We start from the raw sequence: 26567 nt of genomic DNA on the forward strand, positions 1-26567 counted from the left end.
ATTTTTCTTTGCGGGGGTGGACGAAGGGAGCGCGTAATTGAGCAGTCATTTATATAAATTGGCGCCTGCCAAATGAAGTCCACGCGGAGTGCGGCTTAGGAGGTGTCGGGCGAAAATAGAAAACGCGATATTTGCACAATCACGCGGTGCAACACGCGTAAGGAAATTTGTTATCCACATTAGTCAACCGGTGAACTTGGCTGATATTGGTTGGAATGTGATATTTGCATTGGGTTAGCGTTTTTTGTTTGTTGCAAGAAAACGATACTAAGGTTTGAGAAAGTTGTAAAGTGAAAATTAAATAAATATTTTTAAATGTTTGAAAATGTTAAACCTCAATTTCCTATCAGGAACCATCCATACAAATCAGAATAAATTCAATCAACTGTTCTTGGGTAATTCTCTACCAACTCACACGAAATCGGGAAAAGTTGCCCGACCCCTCTTCGATTTGCGTAAAACTTTGTCCTAAGGGGTAACTTTTGTCCCTGATCACGAAACCGAGGTCCTTTTTTGATATCTCGTGACGGAGGGGCGGTACGACCCCTTCCATTTTTGAACATGGGAAAAAAGAGGTGTTTTTCAATAATTTGCAGCCTGAAACGGTGATGAGATAGAAATTTGGTGTCAAAGGGACTTTTATGTAAAATTAGACGCCTAATTTGATGGCGTACTCAGAATTCCGAAAAAACGTATTTTTCATCGAAAAAAACACTAAAAAAGTTTTAAATATTCTCCCATTTTCCGTTACTCGACTGTAAAAAAAATTGGAACATGTCATTTTATGGGAAATTTAATGTACTTTTCGAATTTACATTGAACCAGAAGGGTCATTTTTTCATTTAGAACAGAATTTTTCATTTTAAAATTTCGTGTTTTTTCTAACTTTGCAAGGTTATTTTTTAGAGTGTAACAATGCTCTACAAAGTTGTAGAGCAGACAATTACAAACATTTTGATATATAGACATAAGGGGTGCTTATGAACATCACGAGTTATCGCGATTTTACGAAAAAAAGTTTTGAAAAAGTTACTTTTTGCGTTTCTCTTTGTTTCGTCGTCCGTGTCTGTCGCGGGTGACCATGAACGGCCATGATCGATGACGACCAACTTTTTCAAAACCTTTTTTTCGTAAAATCGCGATGACTCGTGATGTTTATAAGCAAACCCCTTATGTCTATATATCAAAATGTTTGTAATTGTCTGCTCTACACCTTTGTAGAACATTGTTACACTCTAAAAAATAACCCTGCAAAGTTAGAAAAAACACGAAATTTTAAAATGAAAAAAAAATGTTCTAAATGAAAAAATGACCCTTCTGGGTCAATGTAGATTCGAAAAGTACATTAAATTTCCCATAAAATGACATGTTCCAAAAATTTTTACAGTCGAGTAACGGAAAATGGGAGAATTTTTAAAACTTTTTTAGTGTTTTTTTCGATGAAAAATACGTTTTTTCGGAATTCTGAGTACGCAATCAAATCGGGCGTCTAATTTTACATAAAAGTCCCTTTGACACCAAATTTCTATCTCATCACCGTTTTAGGCTGCAAATTATTGAAAAACACCTCTTTTTTCGCATGTTCAAAAATGGAAGGGGTCGTACCGCCCCTCCGTCACGAGATATCAAAAAACGGACCTCGAATTCGTGATCAGGGACAAAAGTTACCCCTTAGGACAAAGTTTCACGCAAATCGAAGAGGGGTCGTGGCAACTGCTGTGTGAGTTGGCGGAGAATTACCCTCTTAAATGTTAAGTCACTAAAGGGTAGCAATATAACGGTGACAGTTTGGACGGCAATTGTGTTTGTAGTCCGCTCACACACATGTTCAGCACGCGCGAAAACTAAAGTGTGATGTGTGACACCAGATGTCACATACATTCTGCTAGGGTTACCAAACTAAGTGCAAGTGACAAACACCCTATAGCTTTGCTAGGCCTACACAACAGTTGGTAATTACTCATACTGCCAAGTATCCCTTAGGCCAAGCTCTAGCAAGTGCATTGAAAATGCATCTCATAAAAGGCATCGTAATGACAGTTGGTGGTGCACTGTTTGATTGATTTGCGTGTGGGCTATTTGGTGATCAGCTTTGCGGAATTGCTAATGACTTTTGTGCTCGCAACAGCTTCAACACCCTTTGAGACAAAAGTTCACTGGAATGACGAAATGACACTTGTTGCATCAGATTACTAATTTAATTACATTTCTGTTGACAGTTTGCCTACAAACAGTTCGTTGGAAGTGGATGAAAAATGGGTTTTCACTGGAACTGACCATTTCCATTCATTATTCATCCAGCTTGATTTTTCGCAACTAGTGACCTTCGCAAAATGCTTGCTCGATTTTAAAACAGGCTTTGCACACAATGATTCGAGATACGCAGGAAAAAAACGACGTCTGGAAATTGTGTCTATTTGACTAACAAAGCAGATGCCACACGGTTCCTGACAGACTGAATGGGGGCTGGAATTGATACTGAATAATCTGAAGAACGTCGACACGGTTGTGTTCTCCTGAAGCAAATACAATTCAGTTTTACCGGCATTCTCAGATTTAGCAACGTTTGGAAAATCGTGTGCTATCTTTTTATACTTGGTATGTCAAAAGTTAGAACACGAGTAATTGGTTATAAAATATTAAAAATAAATTTGAAATGCTAATTCAATTCGATGAGACTTTCTATATGCATTAAAAACTTCAAATACCATAAATCGTTAAAATTGTGCTTTCCCAGAAATTCAATCAACAGCAAGAACTATCAGAATTGATGATTGTTTGAGTTTAGCACAACGATTACGTCTTTTGTGACGTTGAATTGGTAGCAAAAATATCTAACGCATTTCATAACAAATTAAAAACAAACAAATTTTTCGCTCTACAGCATTGCCTTGGCGTTCTCGCTTGCGAGATTCCTACTCGAAACTAGGTGTCCGAAGGCTTGATTGTTGAGGCAATTGCAAACCTCTTTTTACACTTTAGCTTAGGTTAGACCGGGGTCTACATTCAATTCCCCGTCCGACGGAAGGCGTGGTCAGACAAATCTCGTCTCGAAAAATGCCACCGGGACCTTCTGGGATCGAACCCAGGCCGACTGGGTGAGAGGAAACCACGCATACCCCTACACCACGAGTCCCGGCTTTAGCAATAATTATTTTAGCATATTTTATGCAGTTCAGATCTATTTTTGATCAGCAAGAATTTAAAATTCTGCTTTGTTTGTGAACATTGTATGATTGATTAGCAATTGCAATGCGGAATGATGAGGCAAAGGAAAAAAAATGCAAAAAATACAGAGATTTAGTCTTGAGTTGAGTTCTGAAATTCAAATGATAAAGATTTTCGTGATTCTCTAAAACATACAATGCCGATTAACGGCGGACTAAAAATTGACTAAAAATTGAAATTTAAAAAAAACATCATATTCATTGCAAAACCAAATCTGTATAACCTTTGTGTTTTGCTAAACGTTTTATATTCAAACCAGCTTGTTCCAAGTTACTCAAACTATTTGCCTAACGATAACCAAATCAAAGCCTTCTCGTGAAGAACTATTAGCGCCACATGTTGAACGATGATGGCTGTCATTGTAGGGCAATTTCTCATAGGCATGCAATGCTGCTAGGTTCGTGCAAACGAGTACGCAATTAACCCCCCTACTAATTATTCTTCCCTAGTCCAGTCGCTCATAAATTAGTATTGATCACTAGTACTGTACTGCAGTTAAGACGGGGAAAGAAATACATTTTCGCCATACAATGTTGCAGCTGCACGTGCGCTCAAGTTGCTCGTCAACGCGACTTGTGTGATGTTCCCATAGTCAGATGTCCAGTTCCTCATATAGGGTATTTTAACCATTAGTGGACCCCCTAGTAGAGCCGATGCACATTTTTCACAAATTTTCAATATTTTAAGCACTTTTTCATAACCCTTTGTACAAAACAATGAAATCTGAAGTCTTTTGAACAATTTTGACTATTTGTTTCATCAGTTATTTGTTTTTGAGCAGATAAATAGCCATTTGAAAAAAAAGTTTTTTTGCCTTGTTATGGACCCCCTTTTCCTATATTGGACCCGGGTCCATAATCCGATTGTGGACCCGGGTCCACTATAGGCAAACTGTTATTTTTATACCAAATTTAACCGATATTTGATGTTTTGATGCATGGTGTAGGTCTAATGATAGATATAATGAATAAAAGATGGATTTTGCTCACTTTTCATTATAAACAAATATGTTTTGTTAACAAATGCAGCTTTAAACAACAAAAAACTTAACAGACATTTAAAAACATTTATTTCCGAAAAAGATCAGAGAAAACGTTTCGAAAACCACTATAAACATAAAAATAAACATAACATAAATAAAAATAACATAAAAAAAAGAAATCTTGATGCATTTTTTTTCCATATTAATTACATAAATGGTTGAACGAAACTAAATAATAGATTTGTTTACAGTTGCTGATAAAATCACGCATGTTTATTTAAAAAAAATGTGTTGTTATTGATTTATTATTATAAAATATCATTTCAAACTGCATTTATGATGCTTCAGTTAAGTACAATCAACTATAGTTTTGATTAATTATAAATTTTCAAGGCTTCAGCATTTTTGGTACTTTTAACATGAAAACAGCTATATTTATACTCATAATTGAAAAAATATGCGTTTAGGTTGATAACAACAAGCATTTATTGTATGTTTTAGAGAAACTTTTGCTTGAATACACAGTTTTCTTCATTTTGAAGATTAAATTAACAGGGTCCACTTTTGGAAAAGTTTGGATTTCGTTGTCCTATATTGGACCCCCCTAATTTTTGCTCGAAAATGGCAGTTCTTCGCTTTATTTTAGTAAAGATCCTTAAACTTACATTATTTCGACTTGCTGAAATTAAATAATCAGTCAGAAAATGATTGGATGGTTAATTCAATCATAAAATATAAATGCAGTTTTGTTGTGAAAATGCTAGTGGCCATGGCTGATTTCAGATGTCAAACTCAAAACACTTATTTTGGTGAAAAGGACATTTCAATGTCAGTCAACATTGTTTTAAATGATGCTGAACATGCCAAATAAAAGATTTGTAGACAAAAACACGCTTGAAATTGTGATTTTATTGAATTTTTCATCAAAAACCCTTCAGAGGGTCCACTATAGGAAAGGGGTCCACTAATGGATAACGTACCCTAGTTAGCTCAGTATATCGTGTCTAACATACAATGAGTATCATCACCATCCCCCACAATCGTTAAGGGAAACGCAGAAGCACTTTTTGGACGACGTATTGAGTAACGTTTTTCGTCTCGACGGGCACGTTTATTCTTCATAAACTTTATTTTCCAAACTCGTAAAAGTGCCGGACCAGGTGAATGGTCACTCACACCTGAGTCATCGTTTTTCCGTTACACTCCGGTGGGGCTGACGATTGTGGTTCGGCATTGTGCCAGCAAATTGCCCCAAGACAAGAGCTCACTTCGTTTGACACCGGTACAAAGTATCGTGCGAGACGTGCAGCTAAACTGAGCCCCAAACAGCATCTTCAAGGCAAAGTGGTCCGTCCTATTCGTGAGCGTGTCACCCAGTTAGTCCCATCTAGATTTCACGAATCCCAAGAGATGGATGTTTTTATAATCTTTTGGACGTGCCGCCCGAAAGTGAGGGTTTGCGAAAATTGTTTTTTTGCCTGCTCGTATAAAGTGTCTCCCAACCCTGATTCGATTCGCATTTCAGAGGCAGAGAAGATTGATGCCAAATCTGTTACAACAAAGTAAAGCCATCATGATTTCGTCTAGAACTCATGACCATGGTGTGACAATGTCTTTATCAGAAGGCGTTCAGCTGTTCAAGTTGTTTTCATTCTGGCATAAGTTTTTTTTTTGCCAAGTTTAAAAGTCGAATTGAGATATCCTTCACTCAAATCTAGATTTAGCTTTCAATATACATATGATGAGTAAACAATACATACTAAAATGTATCCAGCTGCATCTCATTGCAAACTGTCAACTAAGGACTGTACAATTTGGAAATCGATTAACTTTTTCTTTTGTTGATTGCCTGTTCTAATACAGGGTGGCTACTTGATATTGATATTAAAATTCTCGGTATGCTGATCATTTTTTTAATTTCATACGTGAATTTTCAAGCTTGCGACATTATGAAAGCTAGCAGAAAAGTTTCGATTCGAAACCATACCTTAAAGAACACGAAATTTAAAGAAGATTTTAAAAATACAAATTTTACAATATTTTCTTAGTAATTGTGTCCAAAAATTTACAAACCCGTAAAAAACTCAAAAGCCGAATAAACTGCAAAATGTGCAATATTTGTTTTATTTTAAAGCATTACACATTTTTAAATATATCGTACTGTCATCAGGGGTGACATTAGACCTAGGGAGTGAGATTGGGTCATAGAAATATTAGCATTTTCGTATGACCCAATCTCACATCCCAAACCCAATGTCACTGTAAACAGATTCCTTAACAATCATTTGATGAATAATCAAATATTTCAGACAATTAAATGTTGCTACACATTTTTACAAAATGTGCTAACGACAGTGGGTCTCGTGGCGCAGGGGTAGCGGCTTCGGCTGCCGATCCCGATGATGCTATGAGACGCGGGTTCGATTCCCGCCTTATCCACTGAGCTTCTATCGGATGGTGAAGTAAAACGTCGGTCCCGGTTTCTCCTGTCTCGTCAGAGGCGCTGGAGCAGAAATCCCACGTTAGAGGAAGGCCATGCCCCGGGGGGCGTAGTGCCAATAGTTTCGTTTTTTTGCTAACGACAGTAACTTGTTAGCAGACATTTTTAATTTATTTATTTCAAAGTCTGGGATCACAGACAAGAAAAAAACTAAAAACATTTCAAAAATATGCTTGTGAATACAACCCAATAGTAAACATATATTTTTGCAATTCCGTCGTGAAACTACTTACTTTCCCTGTCATTCTCAAACGACAAAACAGCCTACTTTTCTCTACCAAATATAACAGAATCGAATAGTAACCCTTTTCAACACAAATGCTGAAAAGTTCTACTTATCCGCACTGAAAAGTATGCTGCAAAGTTGAACTTTTTAGCACTTGTTTGGAAAAGCAATAATTTTCAACATTTGTTTGTAACTTATAATTCTGTTCAAAGGGTGTTATTCGGAATTGCAAAAATATGTTGTATGGAACTCGCTGCAAAACTTGATTTTTTCATCACTCGTCGTATTTATCCAACTCGGTGAACCTCGATCGATAAATGTACGATTCGTACTGAAAAATCCTGTTGCATAAACTACTATTTCAGAACACAAAAGTCAAGAGAAAAAAGCTTGAGTCCAAGACTTTTTTTAAAGTCAAGCATATTTTTCCGAAATTATTAAATTGGATTTTTTTAAGGATTAAAAAAATCGAGCGATTCCATGTCAAATAGGGAATCGGTTGTACCCGACCCTCTCCGATTACGATGAAACTTTGTAAACATGTTATCCTACGCTTATATAAGCCATTTTTGTGTATATGGAGCCAGTTACACTCGATAATGACATTTGAGAAGGGCGTAAGTATTTTAAATATTTTTGTATTTCGTAATATAAATTATGCTGTATCTCCAAACCGTTGCATCGTTTCAAAAAGTAGTCAAAGACAAATTTGTAGGAAATTTGACGGACTTTCCGAAAAAATTACACTGGAAGAAAAAAACACTCCACTTTTATGAGATTTTTTGATTTTTAAGTTTAAAAGTCAAAATTTGAAGCTGAGCCCACCTTTTTTTTTCGTTCATTTTTTTTGTGAAAAGAGCCTAAGATGTTACAAAAAGACTTACGAAAAATGCAGGAACTCACATAAAAAAATACAAAAATCAGTTAATGAAACTGTTTTTTTTTTTTCAAAAGTGCTCTAAACATCAAAATTTTCAAAAAACCAAACACGAGAGTCGATTTTACAGACAATTTTACATAAAAGTCTCCATATTGACCATTGTCCTAAGTCCAATCCTTGTGAAGTTATAGAGGTTTTAAAAATAGAAATGTTGAAAAAATAGGGTTTTTGATTGTTTTTGGCAATTTCTTTATTACAGACTTGATTTTTCAGTCTCGAAAATATTTTTACTGGAAAGCTCGTCCAATTTCTCATAAGTTTGTCTTTGACCACATTTTAATTGGATGTATGGGCTTACAGATATAAGCTATTTACATTGCTCATAACTGAAAACATAATATTTTTTCAGTGTAGTATAGTAACCTGGATAGTAAATTAGCTTATATTTGTAAGCCCATAAATTCAATTGAAATGTGGTCAAAGACAAACTTATGGGAAATTGGACGAGCTTTCCGGTAAAAATATTTTCGAGACTGAAAAATCAAGTCTGTCATTCATATAGAAATTGCCAAAAACAATCAAAAAACCTATTTTTTCGACATTTCTATTTTTAAAACCTCTATAGCTTCACAAGGATTAGACTTAGGACAATGGTCAATATGGAGACTTTTATGTAAAATTGTCTGGAGAATCGACTCTCGTGTTCGGTTTTTGAAAATTTAGATGTTTAGAGCACTTTTGAAAAAAACAGTTTCAGTAAATGATTTTTGTATTTTTTTAGGTGAGTTGCTCCATCCTGTATTTTTTGTGAGTCTTTTTGTAATATCCATTTCCACAAAAAAAATGAAGAAAAAAAAAATCGTGGGCTCACCTTCAAATTTGACTTTTAAACTTAAAAATCAAAAAATATCATGTAAGTGGAGTGTTTTTTTTCTTCCAGTGTATTTTTTTCGGAAAGCCAAATTTGTCTTTGGCCACTTTTTGGTACGATGCAACGGCTTCGAGATACAGCAATATTTAGATCACGAAATACAAAAATATTTAAAACACTTACGCCCTTCTCAAATGTCATTATCGAGTGTAACTGGCTCCATATACACAAAAATGGCTTATATAAGCGTTCTACAAAGTTTCATATTCATTGAAATCGGAGAGGGTCGAGAAAAAAGTACATTACACTACACTACATCACATTACACGGGAAAAATCAATTCTCAAATTCGTAAATAATTCTTTTTGTGGGAGAAGGATCTTTTTAGGACGGCCTTTGAAGTTGGTTAAACTGATGATTTAACCTTATTTTAGTTTGTACATATGGGAAGGGCCTCGTGGCGTGGTGGTTAGCGGCTTCGGCTGCCGATCCCTAAGTTGCTATGGGGCGTGGGTTCGATTCCCGCCTTATCTTCCTGGCTTTCTATTGGATGGGTAAGTAAAACGTTGGACCATTTGCGACAAACAGTTTTTTAAAAGATTTTTGATTAAATTATTTACTTTATGTTTTAACCAAATAAGTTTTAACTTCAAGCAATTGTTGAAATGGAAGTTTTGCTTCAAAAAGTTTTACTCCATCGTTCATAATTTTGAAACAATGACCATCAAACTAAAAAAAAAAAAGATTATTAAATGATAACTGTTATCCGATGAAACGATGAAAATGCTATCCGAGCAATGAACTAATATCCAGAGGAATGGAAGGAAAACGCGATGGTATCTATTGTAACGTTGAAAATAAGCTCACAATCAGCAGAAAACAACAAAGCCTCGCCCGTTATGTCACATTTGAAACGTGCCAAATGATCTGCCCACTTTAGTGATAATATGAAACTTCACACCAGGCGGCGACACACACACACAAACACATTTACAGCGATTGTTTCTCGCCTCGTGAAACTATCCGCGACGTGGTGATATCAATTAGTAAATGCCATTTAGTCGTCCATACCCGCAAAGTGGCATCCTCTCGAGTGTTCTGATTCTAAGCTCTGTTGTGGTGAGTAGTAGACGACAGCGCAGATCCGCGCGGCCACTTCGGCCATCCATCACCCGTACAATTTGTGCGAATGTTTAGAGGGAAAAGTAGTTTGCAGTAAACTATCGTCCGTCTCCTCCACTTAGACAGAGAGTGTGTGAGAGAGAGAATCCTAAAGGAGGTGGAGTGCGGAGAGGGTGATGCAAAAGTGCACAAGGAGTGTGAGTTGATGTAGTTATTTGTTTAAGGGAGCGTTCTTTTATTACGTAACGCAGTAGTGGGGGAGGGGGGGTCGGAGGCCGTGTTACGCTCCATACAAAAATTTTAAAATTTGTATGGAAATTTTGTTACGAGGGGGGGGGAGGGGGTCTAAAAGTCCGATTTTTCGCGTTACGTAATAAAAGAACGCTCCCTTACTCAGCTGACTAATCGTATCTCGTTGCATGTTCTTTAGTGCGTTTACACCGTAAAAAATCTTGCATGACATTTGGAGTATTTTCTCCCTAAGTACAGTAGTACACCCAAATCAAACAAAGAGTAATATTGCAATTTGCGTTTCCTAGTAGCGCAGCGGAGAAGAACGAGTTTCTCACCCAAGGCGAATCCCGGTCAATTACATCTTTTTTTTTTGTTTATGGAGTGTGAAGATACAGAAAAATTATGACCAAAAATAGAGCTACTACTGCAAATTTAGCAGCGCCGAGGATGCATTACATATCAGAGTGACGTCTTCTGACATCCATTGTCTGAGCTTCTGTCAAACTAGTCAATGGATACGGCAGCTCAGGTATGGGTGTAGTAATTTATTACCTTTAAGCATTTACTGTGCACAAGCAAAAATTTGTTCGTAATTTCAAGAATGTTTACTGTGTCAAGCTTGTAGAACAAACAAGAAGTCAAGAGGGCCACCATCCATCGGCGTGTGCCATCGTCGTCGCCGAACGTCAACAATGGACGGACGGTTCTGGCGGTCCGACCCGGGAAGAAATTCGTGGGAAGGAATTCGAATGCGATGGGCGCCACTTAGAGCGAAACAAAATCTGACATTCCTGCGCTAATAGGGAGAGAGAGCGAACAATCATCGGAACGTGGCAATCTTGCCTAATGTGAAACCATTTCTTTGGCAAATTCGCGAAATTCTCACGTCACCAGCTGATGTTTGGGAAGTGTGGGTTGCTGGGATATTTTTTGAAAATTTCGTGTTTGCAAATTTGTATGCCTTGTGATAACTAACAAAAATTTGGTTTAAAATTTGTGTACCAAATAGTAGGACAAGTCCTTCTGACATTCAATGTATACACGAGTCCTGAAAAATTTGTAGAAGCCCTATTATTGACACATTAACCCTCTACAGCCCAACCCCGCCTTTAGACGGGCTTCGATTGAAAAAATCGCCAAAAATTCTTTCATTCAACCAATTTTTGATCTTTAAAAAGCATTGGAAAGAAGAACTCTTCAAATTTTTGAAAATTTATGGGTTGGAAGTTTTACTTGTGTAATGTGATTTTGCCAATGTTTTTAAAAATATCATTCTTTTAGGGTAAAAAGTAAAAAGAAGTATGCAGTCATTTTTGTAGTGTCCCAGACTATGCCTCTACGCATTTTTTACACTTTAAATGATAATGTTGCCATTCTATAGCAGAAAATGTGAAAAACAAGCAAAAAAATAAAAAAAAGACTGTAAATAAAAACATGAAAAAATTAGATAGGCAAAATGTGGTAGTTTAAGCCAAATACTACCAAAAACAAACATAAACTAAACAAGATAAATGCAAATTAAAATACTAAAATTAAAACAAAAAAAAAAAACGTAAAACAAGAGAAATCTAGTTTTCGCTCAAAATAACCTCCTAAACACGAAAAAAAAACAAAAATTATCGGAAAAATATTTGGGCAGTAGGGGCTTAAACTCAAAAAACGCGTTGCTTCCTTCGAGATTCAAACCGAAGCTCATTGAATGACAGGCCATCTCTCTATAACAAAGGCTTGACGGTAGTTCTCTATTTGGGCGATGAAAATTGCATTCGAACTGTTTTAAAAACGTTTAAAAATAAGAACGCCGTCAAATGTGTACCAAAGGTCCGGAAGTGCCCGATCCACCCCAACCGTAACGGCGAAGAAATTTGAAACCTTCCCAACCCCTTGAAAAACGAATGCACCACGGCGTGTAATTGGAAGTGAAATACACTATTTTTAAACACTTTTCGCGGCTTGTTTAGCAATTAGAATATGAAATTGAACGTTTGAAAAGCTATTTTTCGCCTGCGGCAGCAACGGAGATCGCACCGTCCGGCCGGAGCGGTTTTCCTGCCACCGTGCACGGTGGGAAAAAAGTTATATTTTGACAGAATTCAGATTTGTTGAAGTTTAAATGGTGTGGTTAAGGTCCAGTTTGATGAAGTCATAAGCATTTGACGGTGTAAAAGTCATCAAATAGTTATTATTTTTCGCTGTGCCTAAACTAACTTCAGCTGAACTAACGGTCACCTCACGCCCGTATAGATCGATGAAAAACAGCCGTGCTGCAGCAAGTTGTGTTGGCGTGAAATTTCATCTTTTCCTGTAGTGCCAACAGTGGACGTTTAATTTATCACTGTATTAGTAAACAAATACATGTGGATAATTTCTATGGACTTTTCAAAAGGGCGTCATTTGCATCTCAGTCATTTTGAGTATATGTATAGGTGTTGAAACTGTTCTCATAGCATTGAATTACAAAAACTAAAAATGTTCCCCCTTTCCAACATTCTGGAGAAATCTCAATAAGATTACAAAGTTAGGATACGACCATTTGAAAAGTTGCTCTAAATTTTACCAATACCTCACCACTGGCGTGGCAAACCGATGGAAGGACATGTGCTCGTGATTATGATTAATGGCTTACATTATTTTTAAAGTGATTTTTTTTTCACTGCTGCTGCTGAAGTTGCCTGGCTTGCAGGAGAAATAGAAACCACCTTAATCGTGGAACTTGCGACTTTTCCCCATATAATTAGTTCAAAGTCAAGGTCGCGGAGAAGCGCGGCCCGCAGTCTATGGCTATAAATGTTTCGAATTAGTTTTGGAGTCGCGCGTTGTACAACTCGTTTTAGACGAGGTACCTAACTGTAGAATACACTTCAGAGATAAGCTATCAGGTGAAGTAAATCGAGAAAAATGAGTCTTTTGACAGCTTGTTGGCAGACCTCGTTAGTTTTGGTGCACATATAATTTTAATGGGTGTTACTATCACCACAACTGTTTAGAGTTCAATGAACGTGTTAATTTTTTGTCCAGCACTAGACGAGATTTGTTTTTTATGTTCTCTCGTAAAACTGTCAGTAAAATGTCGTAAAGTAAAGATTTTGGCAGACTTTTAAAGGTATTATTTATATGATTTATACCTGAGCAAGCTCATGAAAACTAGCTTAATTTTATAATGACTGTGCCAATCTTGAACTGATAGAAAACTTGAATAATATGCTTGTCTAAATAAATTTAGTTAATATAGAGTGGAATGTGAAATTCAATTACAAGTGTCAATAACCAGATATTTTTAGGGAGTTTTGTACGCTCTACGCAATTGTTTTGAGGGTTTTAGACTTTTGAAAAGATGTATTTAATGCTAAGTTATTTATGCACTATGGGCAGTTCTCCACCAAAACCGGAAATGGATTTATTTATTTTTTGGTATGGCTCAAACTTTGTGGCGATCTTATGATCAAAGAAGCAATTTTGTGTCATTGGTTCACACATACAAATTTGGCAGTTGGCCATAAAAAATGATTTTATTTAATTTTCTTTTTTCTCAACAAAAAGCTTGCAAAAAGCAAATGTCCTAAACCCCGTATTTTGATACTTTTAATTTTTTTGATATGTTTTATACGACAAAAACCGCAACTTTTGAGCATTACAGAATTATGAACAAAAATTCTACCGTCGAGTTATATTTTTTGGGAAAAAGTTTCTATTCCATTCCCCAGAATCCCACTCCCCAGAATGGCCCGTTCCCCAGAAATATTTAGGACCTTGAAAAACATGCTATGTTTCCCATTTGGCATAGTGCCATTTAGCATAACGCCGTTTGGCATAACGTTATTTGGCATAATGGCGAATAATGTTCAATTGGCAGAATGATATTTAATTTTCAACATTGATTGCTAGTTGCCGAGCTACCGTGGCCGAGAGGTTACGGGTTTCGCCTTGTAAGCGGACGGTGATAGGTTCGATCCTTGTCTGGCTCGGCAAAGTCAGATCCCTTCAAAGAGTAAATCTATCGTACCGGGATGACGAAGAAGACTTCGTGACTTGTGTGATAACTGCTGATACTATTTTTTTTCCTTCTCTCCCTTTGAATAACTGCTGAAGGATATTCAACTCGTGTCACCGGTTTTCACAATTCAATAGAGTTTAAAGAAGGTAAAACTCAACTGTTGTCAGCACTTTTTGAAATAAAGTAAAACTATTCTGGAGAATGGATCATTCTGGGAAGTGAGGAATGGGAAAATTTAGTGAAACAATTTTTTTTTACTTCAGTTTTTAGTGTAAAATCAAATTTACAATCGAAAAATACTTGACAGATTGTTTGATTAAGTGCACCGTTTTCAAGATACAGTCTTCATTTGAAGTTTTTTTTTTTTTAAATTTGTGTCCATGATTGTCCAATAGAGCAATTCCATGTCAAATAGGGAATCGGTTGTACACGACCCTCTCCGATTTCAATGAAACTTTGAAGACATGTTATCCTATATATATGCCATATATAAGCCTTTTTGTGTATATGTAGCCAGTTACACTCGATAATGACATTTGAGAAGGGCGTAAGTGTTGTAAATATTTTTGTATTTCGTAATTTAAATATTGTTGTATCTTGTAGCTGTTGCATCGTATCAAAAAATGGTCAAAGACAAATTTGTAGGAAATTTGACGGGCTTTCCGAAAAAATACACAAAAAAACACTCCACTTTTATGAGATTTTTTAATTTTTAAGTTTGAAAGTCAAATTTTTTTTTGTGAAAATAGCCTAAGATGTTACAAAAAGACTCACGAAAAATGCAGGATGGAGCAACTCGCCAAAAAAAAATCATTTACTGAAACTGTTTTTTTGAACAGTGCTCTAAAGGTCAAAATTTTCAAAAACCGAACACGAGAGTCGATTCTCCAGAAAATTTTACATAAAAGTCTCCATATTGACCAGTGTCTTAAGTCCAATCCTTGTGAAGTTACAGCGGTTTGAAAAAAATGTTGAAAAAATAGGTTTTTTGATGGGTTATGGCAATTTCTATATGACAGACTTGATTTTTCAGTCTCGAAAATATTTTTACCGGAAAGCTAGTCCAATTTCCCGTAAGTTTGTCTTTGACCACATTTCAATTGGATGTATGGGCTTACAGATATATAAGCTAATTAACTATCTAGGTTACTATACCACACTGAAAAAATTTTATGTTTTCAGTTATGAGCAATGTAGTTTCAGTAAATGATTTTTGTATTTTTTTAGGTGAGTTGCTCCATCCTGCATTTTTCGTGAGTCTTTTTGTAACATCTTATGCTATTTTCACAAAAATTTTGAACGGAAAAAAAATCGAGGGCTCACTTTCAAATTTGACTTTTAAACTTAAAAATCAAAAAATAACATAAAAGTGGAGTGTTTTTTTCTTTCAGTGTTTTTTCTTCTCGAAAAGCCCGTCAAATTTCCTACAAGTTTGTCTTTGACCACTTTTTGATAAAGAGCTTATGTCTGAAAATATTTCTATCGGATTCCTCGGAAAATTTCACATGTCATATAAATAAATTGGCGATGTCGAACCGTACGTTTCCGAGATATGATTTTTTGAAAATAAAAACTGCGTTTTTTGACGCGCCGCGCGCAAAAACAGGAAAATTGCGAAATCGGCAAAAAATCAACTTTTTTCACTAAAACTGCGATAACTTAAAAATTTCAACGATGACCTAGTCTTTCTACCAAAAGTTGCGTCTTTCAATTACGAAAATTTTGATACCAGATACAGACATGTATAGGTCATCGCTGAAATTTTTAAGTTATCGCAGTTTTAGTGAAAATGTATGTGTATGCCTAGGATAACTTGTCTACAAAGTTTCATTGAAATCGGAGAGGGTCGAGAAAAATGTACTCTAAAATTCTCGTTTTGGGCTGGAATTGCTCAATAATAAACATATTTTTTTCGAAAATTAAAAAAGTCTAATAAAATGACCTAAGAGACATTTTAAATAGATTGAACCTCAGGTTGCTGCAATATAGCGAATAAAAGAAACAGAAACAAAAAAATTTAAGTGTTTTAAGCCTCATCAAATATTCCTATATTGTCTGGTGCCAAAATCTCAGCAACTGACGGTCCAAATTACACAGTTAAAGTTTGAGCCAAATAAAAAACTATAAATGGTTGAAATTGTCCAATTTCGTAGGGAATAGCTCCTAAATAAAAAAATTTAATAACTAAACTATGATACTCAACCCAAAATATCCTAACCAAACCAAAAGTTATTCTCATGTAAAAATTTGAAACGTGTTTGTGATACAAATTGTAGCATTAACAAATTTTACTAAAAGATAATCAAAATTAATATCAGCATTTGTTTAATTTTAGCATACGACGCAATTTCGCATAAAGATTTAACATTATATGTCCATATATGTCATATATGTCCAGCGACCAAAGAAGTTTTCATGATTTTGGTAAAAGGTGCCGATAACAGCGAACTTTGATATTTTTTGCAGCATTACTTATTTATTATTATTTTCTTTTATCAATCATGCTTCCGTAAAATTCAATCAGTGCCAAAAGTTTGGGCAACACTGGGTTTAACAGTTTTATATTATTTGCTTCAATTGATAAAAATTCAAATCTTTTCTTCATTGCAATAAATTATATTTCATATGTTGATATGTGCCAATGATTAATGTGATCAATTATAGAAAACATGTTTTTTTTCTCAATATCTGTAATTAAAACTCGGAACAGGAGAATCAGATTTTTGCTTTGTGCCATTTATAGCTGCTTTTTGATTGGCGTTTATTACTTTATTGCTTTTTTTCACTGAGACAAAACCAGATCGTATTTTAATAACGTCATGATTCGAAATCTGGATACTTAGTAGCATTTCATTTTTGTTATAGCTGGCAAAAAATCATGTAATAAGTTGAAAAAGTAGAAACATCATCAAGATATAGTATAAACAGTCAGTTTCAAGTAAATGCATGCAAAATATGTCTTTTCTAACAATTTTTCATCAGAATTTTAAAATTAAAATGACTTGTTGTGCTTCAAATCCCGGAAACTGATAAGAGCTGATTCGAAATCCGGACACTTTTGCTTCGAATTCCGGACACTCGATTTTACTTATGAATCGCACAAATTTGGACTGAAATGTTAGTGAATGGCATTCTTTAGGTCTCAAATAAGCTGTTAACATAAAAACAATCAATAGTTTATATAAAAAATTGCTAGAATTTAAGGAAATCGAAACCATAAATTTCTACTTTGCCTTCCCCCGGTGCTTCGAACGTCTATGAAATATTTCAAGTGAAATTTTACGCATTTTTATAATTTTATTGTATTTAATTATTTTGGCATTAACTACAGCGTTCAAACAAACTTTAAATGAAAGTTGATGTTAGAATTCATCAAATAACACAGCTTTGATATTCATAATGCGAACTTATATCCAAATAATTGATAAAACAAGATGAAGTGTCCGGGTTTCGAAGCGTCGGGGAATTTGAATCATGACGTTATCTGTGTATTTTTTGCTGAGTTTTTCTCATAATTCTAACTTTTTATCACGACGTCACACTGCTCCTGTAATTAAGGTGTTCATTGATATACAGTTAATTAATAAAAACAAGGCAAAATAAACATGAATCCCTTGCTCAGTAGTTGCTGGAAAACGGCAAAATATTTGAAATGTCAATTTAAAAAAAATATCCCGTCATCACGCTCTACCTGTGTCTATTTTTAGCGCACGTGTTAAAAGGCAGTTCCTCAATCCCACCCTCGGCTGCGGGGGCCATAAATATCTCTGCGTTGCATTATTTTGGCCCGAGCAAGCGGGGAAAACTGTACAGCGTGAAACCAATTCGGCACTTTTCGCAAATGGAAGTTGATTTTTATTATATTTTCCTCTAACCGGCTTACACTATTTCCTTTGCTTCCTCCGTTCGATAATTGACACAGGAAAGTTCGCAACTGAATTAATTGGCGCTAATTCGATGCGTAACATGTGCTGCGCACACTCGCTTTTATTAATATTAAACAAAAAAGACGAACAAAAAAAAAACAGGAATTAATCCAGTGATAGCTTATCCCGAGTTGTCTAACGCACCAACGAAATGTCAAGTCTCTCTCCCCAGCGACGTTGAATTGACGGTCTGGTAGCTGCGAGTGAACCACAAGTGAACGGTGATCCCAGCAAGCTTTTTGAAAATCTTTGCGATTTGGCTGGTCATAACGGTTGATTTATGAGACTTAGAGACAATACATCCTATCTAAGACAATCAACGAATTGAAAAACTATCTTTCGTTAGTAGTAAAATATTATATTATGATATTTCAGCAAAAATACACACACACAACATTTAACACTACATTATTTTTCCATTAACAGATTGTCTAAGGATCCTTGAAACAAGAATTCCAAATATCATGATAATGCCATTGTCTATGTTCTTAGATCTCCTTCAAAGCTGATTATCCGTAGCAGATAATGTCACTGGAGCTTGATGTTTCTAAAATTTGCAAAATTGCATATTCAGAAAGCTGTTTAAATCACACAGATAAAATGTATCAACTCACTGATAAAAATAAAGAATTAATTATGTTTGCATTCATTAGCGTATCCAATAAAAGGTCAGGTTCAAAAGAAGCCAAATTTATTAATCATATTTTAGCATGATGATCGGAGTCGGTGAGTTTTCACGATTTCACGGGTGGAATGCCGAAAGAAACTTAATTGAATATTTACCATGTTGAATTTGTAATAAAATTAGTTATTAATTGGCTAACTATAACTTACCATGAATTGAATTTAATGATTTTTTTCACCCCTGATATCTTGATCATATAGTTCCAAACGCTGCATTTTATGTTTTGCCAATTTGTACTAAAAACGCATAAATGATGATTGCAACTAATCTTTTCTAGAGCATGTTAGCATATGATTTTTGCTCGATGAAAATTTAACATTTTTCGCGTGAAAAATTACTTTGCCAAATAAAGATGTTTTCTATTTTTTGTTTCATTGTCTCATCAAAATTCATAAGTTTAAGTTTTGATTGCCAGCCGCATGATCTTATTTTATGGTTTTTATTTTGGAATATTATACAAAAATTTAATGCTCATTTGATGTTTACTCCATAGACCGGCCTATAAAATAACAGGTTCCATTTTTCAAGTCTCGCTAATGGTTTTTAATTTGCATGCAATTGTATCATTTATTATTTTCTATTGTATTGCTTTTATTGGATCAGATAGCCTCGAAATTTCGGATGGGATGAAAAAAGATTTGCGAAAGTTCAATTCACAAATCATTTCACTGGGCAGAAAGGTGTTGTGTTCGTAAATAACTTTTGAATACAAATGACCCACAAATATGCAAATTTAATGTATCTCAAATTAATCGTTTGTTTGAATAGGCCTGCTCGTCTCTTTTTACCAATTTTGTGAAACGTGTTAAAACTGGTTAAATGTTGATGCACGATCAAAGAACGGGAAGAAAATGTTTAATCAACATGTTTATTCATTTGTAGATTGGTTGAGCGTTTCAGCGGAATGCAATACTGTAAATACAAAGAAACGAGTTGTTCCTTCTAATTTCGCAATATATTTTAATATCTTAAGAGGCAGTATTTGTAAATTCTGCTCGGTTTGTTCTAGAGGTCATATCGAGGTGCTCCGATTTGGATGAAACTTTCAGCGTTTGTTTGTCTATACATGAGATGAACTCATGCCAAATATGAGCCCTCTACGACAAAGGGAAGTAGGGTAAAACGGGCTATGAAGTTTGAGGTCGAAAAAACATTAAAAATCTTAAAATTGCTTGTATTTCCGTAAAACTTCTTCGATTCCAACCCTCTTAGATGCATTCGAAAGGTCTTTTGAAGCACTTCAAAATGTGCCATAGACATCCAGGATTGGTTTGATTTTTTCTCATAGCTTTTGCAAATTACTGTTAAAAATGGATTTTTTTAAAACCTTAATATCTTTTTCCAACAGCCTCAAACACCCATACTCCCATAGGGGTCATTCCATCTCAACTGTGCACGAAAAAGTGCAAATTTGAAAATTACCCTCTCCGATCCTGCTCAAATTTGGCAGGGCTGTTGATACTATCAAAACATGCAAGAATCCCGAATTTCATCCAAATCGGACCACCCCCTCCATTTTTGTACCTCCTAAAAAAATCGACATTTTGGCGATTTTTGAGCGAAACCCCTTTCTTCAAACGACGATAACTCAGGAACCACAAATCTTAGAGGGTCGGTTTTAGACTCAATTTTGAAGGAAATTGGACGTAGAATCCATTTCCGTGATCAAAATTTTGATTAATTTATTTTGTCTACCTGTATTGCGCAATTGAAAACTTTAAACGGCCGTATCTCAAAACACCCCAACTTATTTTTTTTATTTGACCTCACCATCGTGTTCCCCGGCCAATTTTACATAAGAATCACTTATCGACAGAAATGAATATGTTTCGTTCCAGAGATATCAAATTTTAAAGTTTTGTGTTTTCGAGATTACCTACATCAGCTTCATTCGCCACATCTGCTAGAATCACACAGGCGGGCTGATCAAAAACTGCTACCTGGTGTTTTGGGAGATGATTAATTTAATTTATATTTCTATAATTTTACGCAAATATTTATTCAAATGGTTAGTAGTTTTTTTTTTTAGTAGGGGAAATTCTCGTATGTTTGGCAGGTTAAGTCCTCGCTCCTAGTTTTGTCCAATTGGCTCATTTTCACTATTTAAACAAAAAAAAATTGCAAAACTTTTGATAGAAACTTGCTTGTTCACTTCTTATTGAGCTATTTATCACTCGATTTCAGTTGAAAACGCTTTTAATCAGCTGTAATTGAATGCCAAAGCGCTGATATGGCAACATTAGAGGAACGCTGGAATTAGATGCTGTTCCCTACCTTGATCAATCTATTTTTGTGAAAGGAATATTTATTGGGTTATTTTACGTGTTGCTAACCGTTTTAGAGTACCTCCGAGGCCATGACTAGGGCCTTCATCATGGGCGGTTGCAAAATAGTGCCATTCAGCAAAAACCCCAAAACCTGCTTTATTATTATTATTATTTAATTAATTATTGACACTTTACTATAATTTTGCAAATCCGATATATGGTTTAAAAGATTGATCATATTAAATCAATTTTTATATTGTGAGCCAGCTCCATTTGATTAAAAGAATCCAAGAATGATGTAAGAAAAAAAAATACTGTTGTTCGGACGGTGTCGAAATCATCGCAACTAAATTTGGGGAATTAGCCGCTTTGCAGCAGATCAAACTTTGTGATTTTCTTACATTTTTCAGTTTTATACTTTCCAGAAATCCTTTTCCTACTCCTTGTGATCGTCCTTCACTAGAGTATAACGTTTTTTTACTCAGTAATGTATCGTGCACTTATTGTTCAGTGTTACTAACAAGATTAATTGCATTTTCCTGCTCGCTCCGTCGGAATCCAATTCTGCCCTTTACTGTGTGTCGTTATTGCTCTGTCCTGTGGGTTAGCACAGAAATTCACTTCATTCATTTTTTTTTGAGCAGATAAACATTCGTGAATCAACTCCAGTTTCCTACAGTGCCCAATTTGATAAAGATTATTTATGATGAAATATTATTTCAATAAATGACCAGGTAGCAGTTATTGATCAGCCTGCCTGTGTGCTTCTAGCAGATGCGGCGAATGAAGCTGATGTAGGTAATCTCGAAAACACAAAACTTTAAATTTCGATATCTCTGGAACGAAACATATTCATTTCTGTCGATAAGTGATTCTTATGTAAAATTGGCCGGGGAACACGATGGTGAGGTCAAATAAAAAAAATAAGTTGGGGTGTTTTGAGATACGGCCGTTTAAAGTTTTCAATTGCGCAATACAGGTAGACAAAATAAACTAATCAAAATGTTGATCACGGAAATGGATTCTACGTCCAATTTCCTTCAAAATTGAGCTTAAGACCGACCCTCTAAGATTTGTGGTTCCTGAGTTATCGTCGTTTGAAACTTGGAGGTTTGGTCAAAAATCGCCAAAAAGTCGATTTTTTGGGGAGGTACAAAAATGGAGGGGGTGGTCCGATTTGGATGAAATTCGGGATTCTTGCATGTTTTGATAGTATCAACAGCCCAGCCAAATTTGAGCAGGATCTGAGAGGGTAATTTTCAAATGCTGTTCCGCTTCAGATGGAATGACCCATAGGTCAAAGGATAGGTAATTTCATGGACTATTAGCCTTCGGAAATAACTTTTTGGCCAATCGCAGTTTTTCTCATAGTTTTTCGATTTTTCTATAACAAACATTTTACAACGTTAGTTTTTGCCCTGTAGGCCGTCATAGCGGCACATATTGGTCTCAATTATGTCATATTCGGAATCCTCGGAAAATTTCACGTTAGTTAGAGGTATTGAAGTTGTAAATTTGATTTAAATAAAACATTTTCGAAAAAAGAAATAGATCTTATTTACCTTGTGATCAAAACGTCAAATGCTGTATCAAGTAGGCGAAAACCTGTTTTACCCCCAATTCAACAAATTGTTAAAAAATATTTTAACTCATTTTAAATGGCATTTTTTCCAATCAAATTTACAACTCCAATACTTCTAACTTACGTGAAATTGTCCGAGGATTCCGAATATGACATAATTGAGACCAATATGTGCCGCTATGACGGCCTACAGGGCAAAAACTAACGTTGTAAAATGTTTGTTATAGAAAAATCGAAAAACTATGAGAAAAACTGCGATTGGCCAAAAAGTTATTTCCGAAGGCTAATAGTCCATGAAATTACCTATCTTTTGACCCATGGGAGTATGGGTGTTTGAGGCTGTTGGAAAAAGATATTAAGGTTTTAAAAAAATCCATTTTAACAGTAATTTGCAAAAGCTATGATAAAAAATCAAACCAATCCTGGATGTCTATGGCACATTTTGAAGTGCTTCAAAAGACCTTTCGAATGCATCTAAGAGGGTTGGAATCGAAGAAGTTTTACGGAAATACAAGCAATTTTAAGATTTTTAATGTTTTTTCGACCTCAAACTTCATAGCCCGTTTTACCCCACTTCCCTTTGTCGTAGAGGGCTCATATTTGGCATGAGTTCATCTCATGTATAGACAAACAAACGCTGAAAGTTTCATCCAAATCGGAGCACCTCGATACGACCTGTTACACATTGGTGAAAAACTCGCTCTTAACAGATACTGCAGATTTGCAGACTTCATCAGTGTCCTGTTCTCGGCTCGAGTCGAGATATATACGTTATATTTTTAATCGATTATAAAAAGGCATTATTCTTGCAAACAGGAAACTCAGTTGCAAAATTTAAGCCTTATTTTCACATAAAAAATATCATAAAATGTATAAAAAATTCAAAATATCTACGAGTATAAGAAAAGGTTGTTTCATACAGTTTTAAGCCTTACTTACTAAGCCATTTTGTAATAATATGTAATAAGAATAAGATTCTGCCCGGACCAAAATCGAGATTATTCACGTTTCTCTACGTAACCTAACATTTGAAAATGACCAACATAATTCTTAATATTGATTCTAAAATTTCAAAATCAATTCTGAAGAAAAGTGCAGAAAATTCCTATTTTTTTTGCATTCAAAATCAACCAATAGTTTCCAAAAATAAAAAAAAAGAGAACTTATTAGATGCCAACGAGAAAAACTATTTTTCACAAAATTGATAGCTTTTAAATGCAGTATCTCAGCAACGAGAAGTCCGATCAACACAGTCAAAAAACAATTGTAGGAAAAAATCAGCTTTTTATAAACGCTTTACCTCCAGAAAGTGTTTTTAAATGGCAAACAACTATAAAAAAAAAAAATTTTCGCTCTACAGCATTGCCTTGGCGTTCTCGATTGCGAAAATAGGTGTCCGAAGGCTTGGCTATCGACCTAACCCTCTAGGTTAGACCGAGGCCAACATTTACTACACCGTCCGACGGAAGGCGTGGTCAGACAAATCTCGTCTCGAAAAATGCCACCGGGACCTTCTTGGATCGAACCCAAGCCGACTGGATGAGAGGCAACCACGCTTACCTTTATACCACGGTTCACCACGGCAAACAACTATATTTTTTAGAAAATGTCACTGAAAACGGTCTACCTTATCAAAAAATTGGTTACGTTTTTTGATAGCTAATTTGATTTTTTTTTTCAAGTATTGTTTGGCAATATTTTAATTTATTTCCCAAAATCATATTTTCATAAGTTCTAGCGCAAAAGATGCCTTGTTATATATTTTTTAATCTGAATACACTGTAGTATTTCCAACTAACAATAAAAAAACATTTTTTATGTGTCAGTTCAAAAATTACTATTGTTTTAAACAGCAGTTTAAATTGTATCATAACATGGCAGCACACAGTTTAGATTTTAACGCTGCTCATCAACATCTGTCTTGTGCACCCAACAATTTAGTATTGTTAAAACTACGGTAATTATCGATATATTTTTTTCTAATCCCCCAAATTACTGTCTACCAAATGGTTTACAAATATCATAGTTTTGCATTTCAAAATATAAAAACTTTCTTGGGTGCTGTTCACTCTTGAAAAATTTACCAAATATAACTTTCACCAAAATGAGTGAGTATTAGGATGGTTCAAATTTGACTTTTTAAGTTAAGTTAAGAAATAGCCACTGAATCCGCTTTGTAAATGTGGCCTCGATACTTTTCATGGGTCACAGAAAAAAATCTACTTAGGGTACGTTATCCATTAGTGGACCCCTTCCCTATAATGGACCCTCTGAAGGGTTTTTGATGAAAAAATCAATAAAATCACAATTTCAAGCGTGTTGTTGTCTACAAATCTATTATTTGACATGTTCAGCATCATTTAAATCAATGTTGACTGATATTGAATTGTCCTTTTCACCAAAATAAGTGTTTTGAGTTCGACATCTGAAATCAGCCGTGGCCACTAGCAATTTCACAACAAAACTGCTTTTATATTTAATGATTGAATTAACCAGCCAATCATTTTTTGACTGAATATTTAACTTCAGCAAGTCGAAATAATGTAAGTTTAAGTAACTTTACTAAAATAAAGCGATGAACTGCTCATTTTCGAGCAAAAATTAGGGGGGTCCAATATAGGACAACGAAATCCAAACTTTTCCAAAAGTGGACCCCTGTTAATTAATACTTCAAAAATGAAGAAAACTGTGTATTTAAGCAAAAGTTTCTCTTAAACATACAATATGTGCTTGTTGTTATCAACCTAAACGCATATTTTTTTCAATTGTGAGTATAAATATAGCTGTTTCATGTTAAAAGTACCAAAAATGCTGAAGCCGTAAAAAATTATAATGAATCAAAACTATAGTCAATTAAACTTAACTGAAGCATCATAATTGCAGTTTGAAATTATATTTTATAATAATAAATCAAGAACAAAACATTTTTTAAATAAACATGCGTCGTTTTATCAGCAACTGCAAACAAATCTATTGTTTAGTTTCGGTTAACCATTTATGTAATTAATATGAAAAAATGTGCATCAAAATTACTTTTTTAAATTATTTTTATGTTTACAGTGGTTTTTGAAGCGTTTTCTCTAATCTTTTTCAGAAATAAATGTGTTTAAATGTCTGTTAGGTTTTTGTTGCTGTTCAAAGACAAATTTGTTAACAAAACATATTTGTTTACCATGAAAAGTGAGCAAAATCCATCCTTTATTCATTATATCTATCATTAGACCTACACCATGCATCAAAACATCAAATATCGGTTAAATTTGGCATAAAAATAACAGTTTGCCTATAGTGGACCCGGGTCCACAATCGGATTATGGACCCGGGTCCACTATAGGAAATGGGGGTCCATATCAGGAAAAAAAAACTTTTTTTTTCAAATGGCTATTTTTCTGCTCAAAGACAAATAAACTGAAGAAACAAATAGTCAAAATTGTTCAAAAGACTTCAGTTTTTATTGTTTTGTACAAAGGGTTATGAAAAAGTGCTTAAAATATCGAAAATTTGTGAAAAATGTGCTTTGGCTCTACTAGGGGGTCCACTAATGGTTAAAATACCCTATTTTTTCAATTCAATTGGTGTTTATTAGAATTTAACAGTTCTGCGCCAGGATGTTACATTTGCAATTCAGAGATTTGGGGAACCTTTCAACTGAGATCAATTCATAAGCCTTTACAGGGAGGGTACATGTTTCTAAGTTTAGATTTTGCTAGCTCCGTGCTCTTTTAGGGGAAATTTACTCACTTTAATCCAGTATATGAGCTTGATTAGAAAAAAAAACCCGAGCAGTCCAAGCCTAATACATTTTTGATTTTGTATGAGGAAAGTCACTTTTAAAGTTGTGACCATTTTTGAATCTTAGCCAAATAGTTTTGAGCTTTTTGGAGCACCATAAAAAAGGCTAGGTCCACCCTAGTGAGTGTATTAGCACCAAATTCGCAAAAATGTGATCTACCAGTCAACAAACTTTGGGTTCACTTGTTCCAATATGTAGACATAAGAAAATTAACACCTTCTTAATTTAAACAATGAATTCAATCCAAACAAATTTTAAGGCACGTTTGGAAATCTAG

At 34.9% G+C, this 26567-nt stretch overlaps 1 protein-coding gene across 2 annotated transcripts in view; it reads right to left on the bottom strand.

Moving 5' to 3' along the window:
• The window catches only part of LOC6032775 (atrial natriuretic peptide receptor 1), a 142535-nt gene that overhangs the window by 69216 nt on the left and 46752 nt on the right, over positions 1-26567 (bottom strand). The window lies entirely within an intron of this gene.

The sequence above is a fragment of the Culex quinquefasciatus genome, chromosome 3, assembly GCF_015732765.1.
Source record: "Culex quinquefasciatus strain JHB chromosome 3, VPISU_Cqui_1.0_pri_paternal, whole genome shotgun sequence".
NCBI classification, from domain to species: domain Eukaryota; kingdom Metazoa; phylum Arthropoda; class Insecta; order Diptera; family Culicidae; genus Culex; species Culex quinquefasciatus.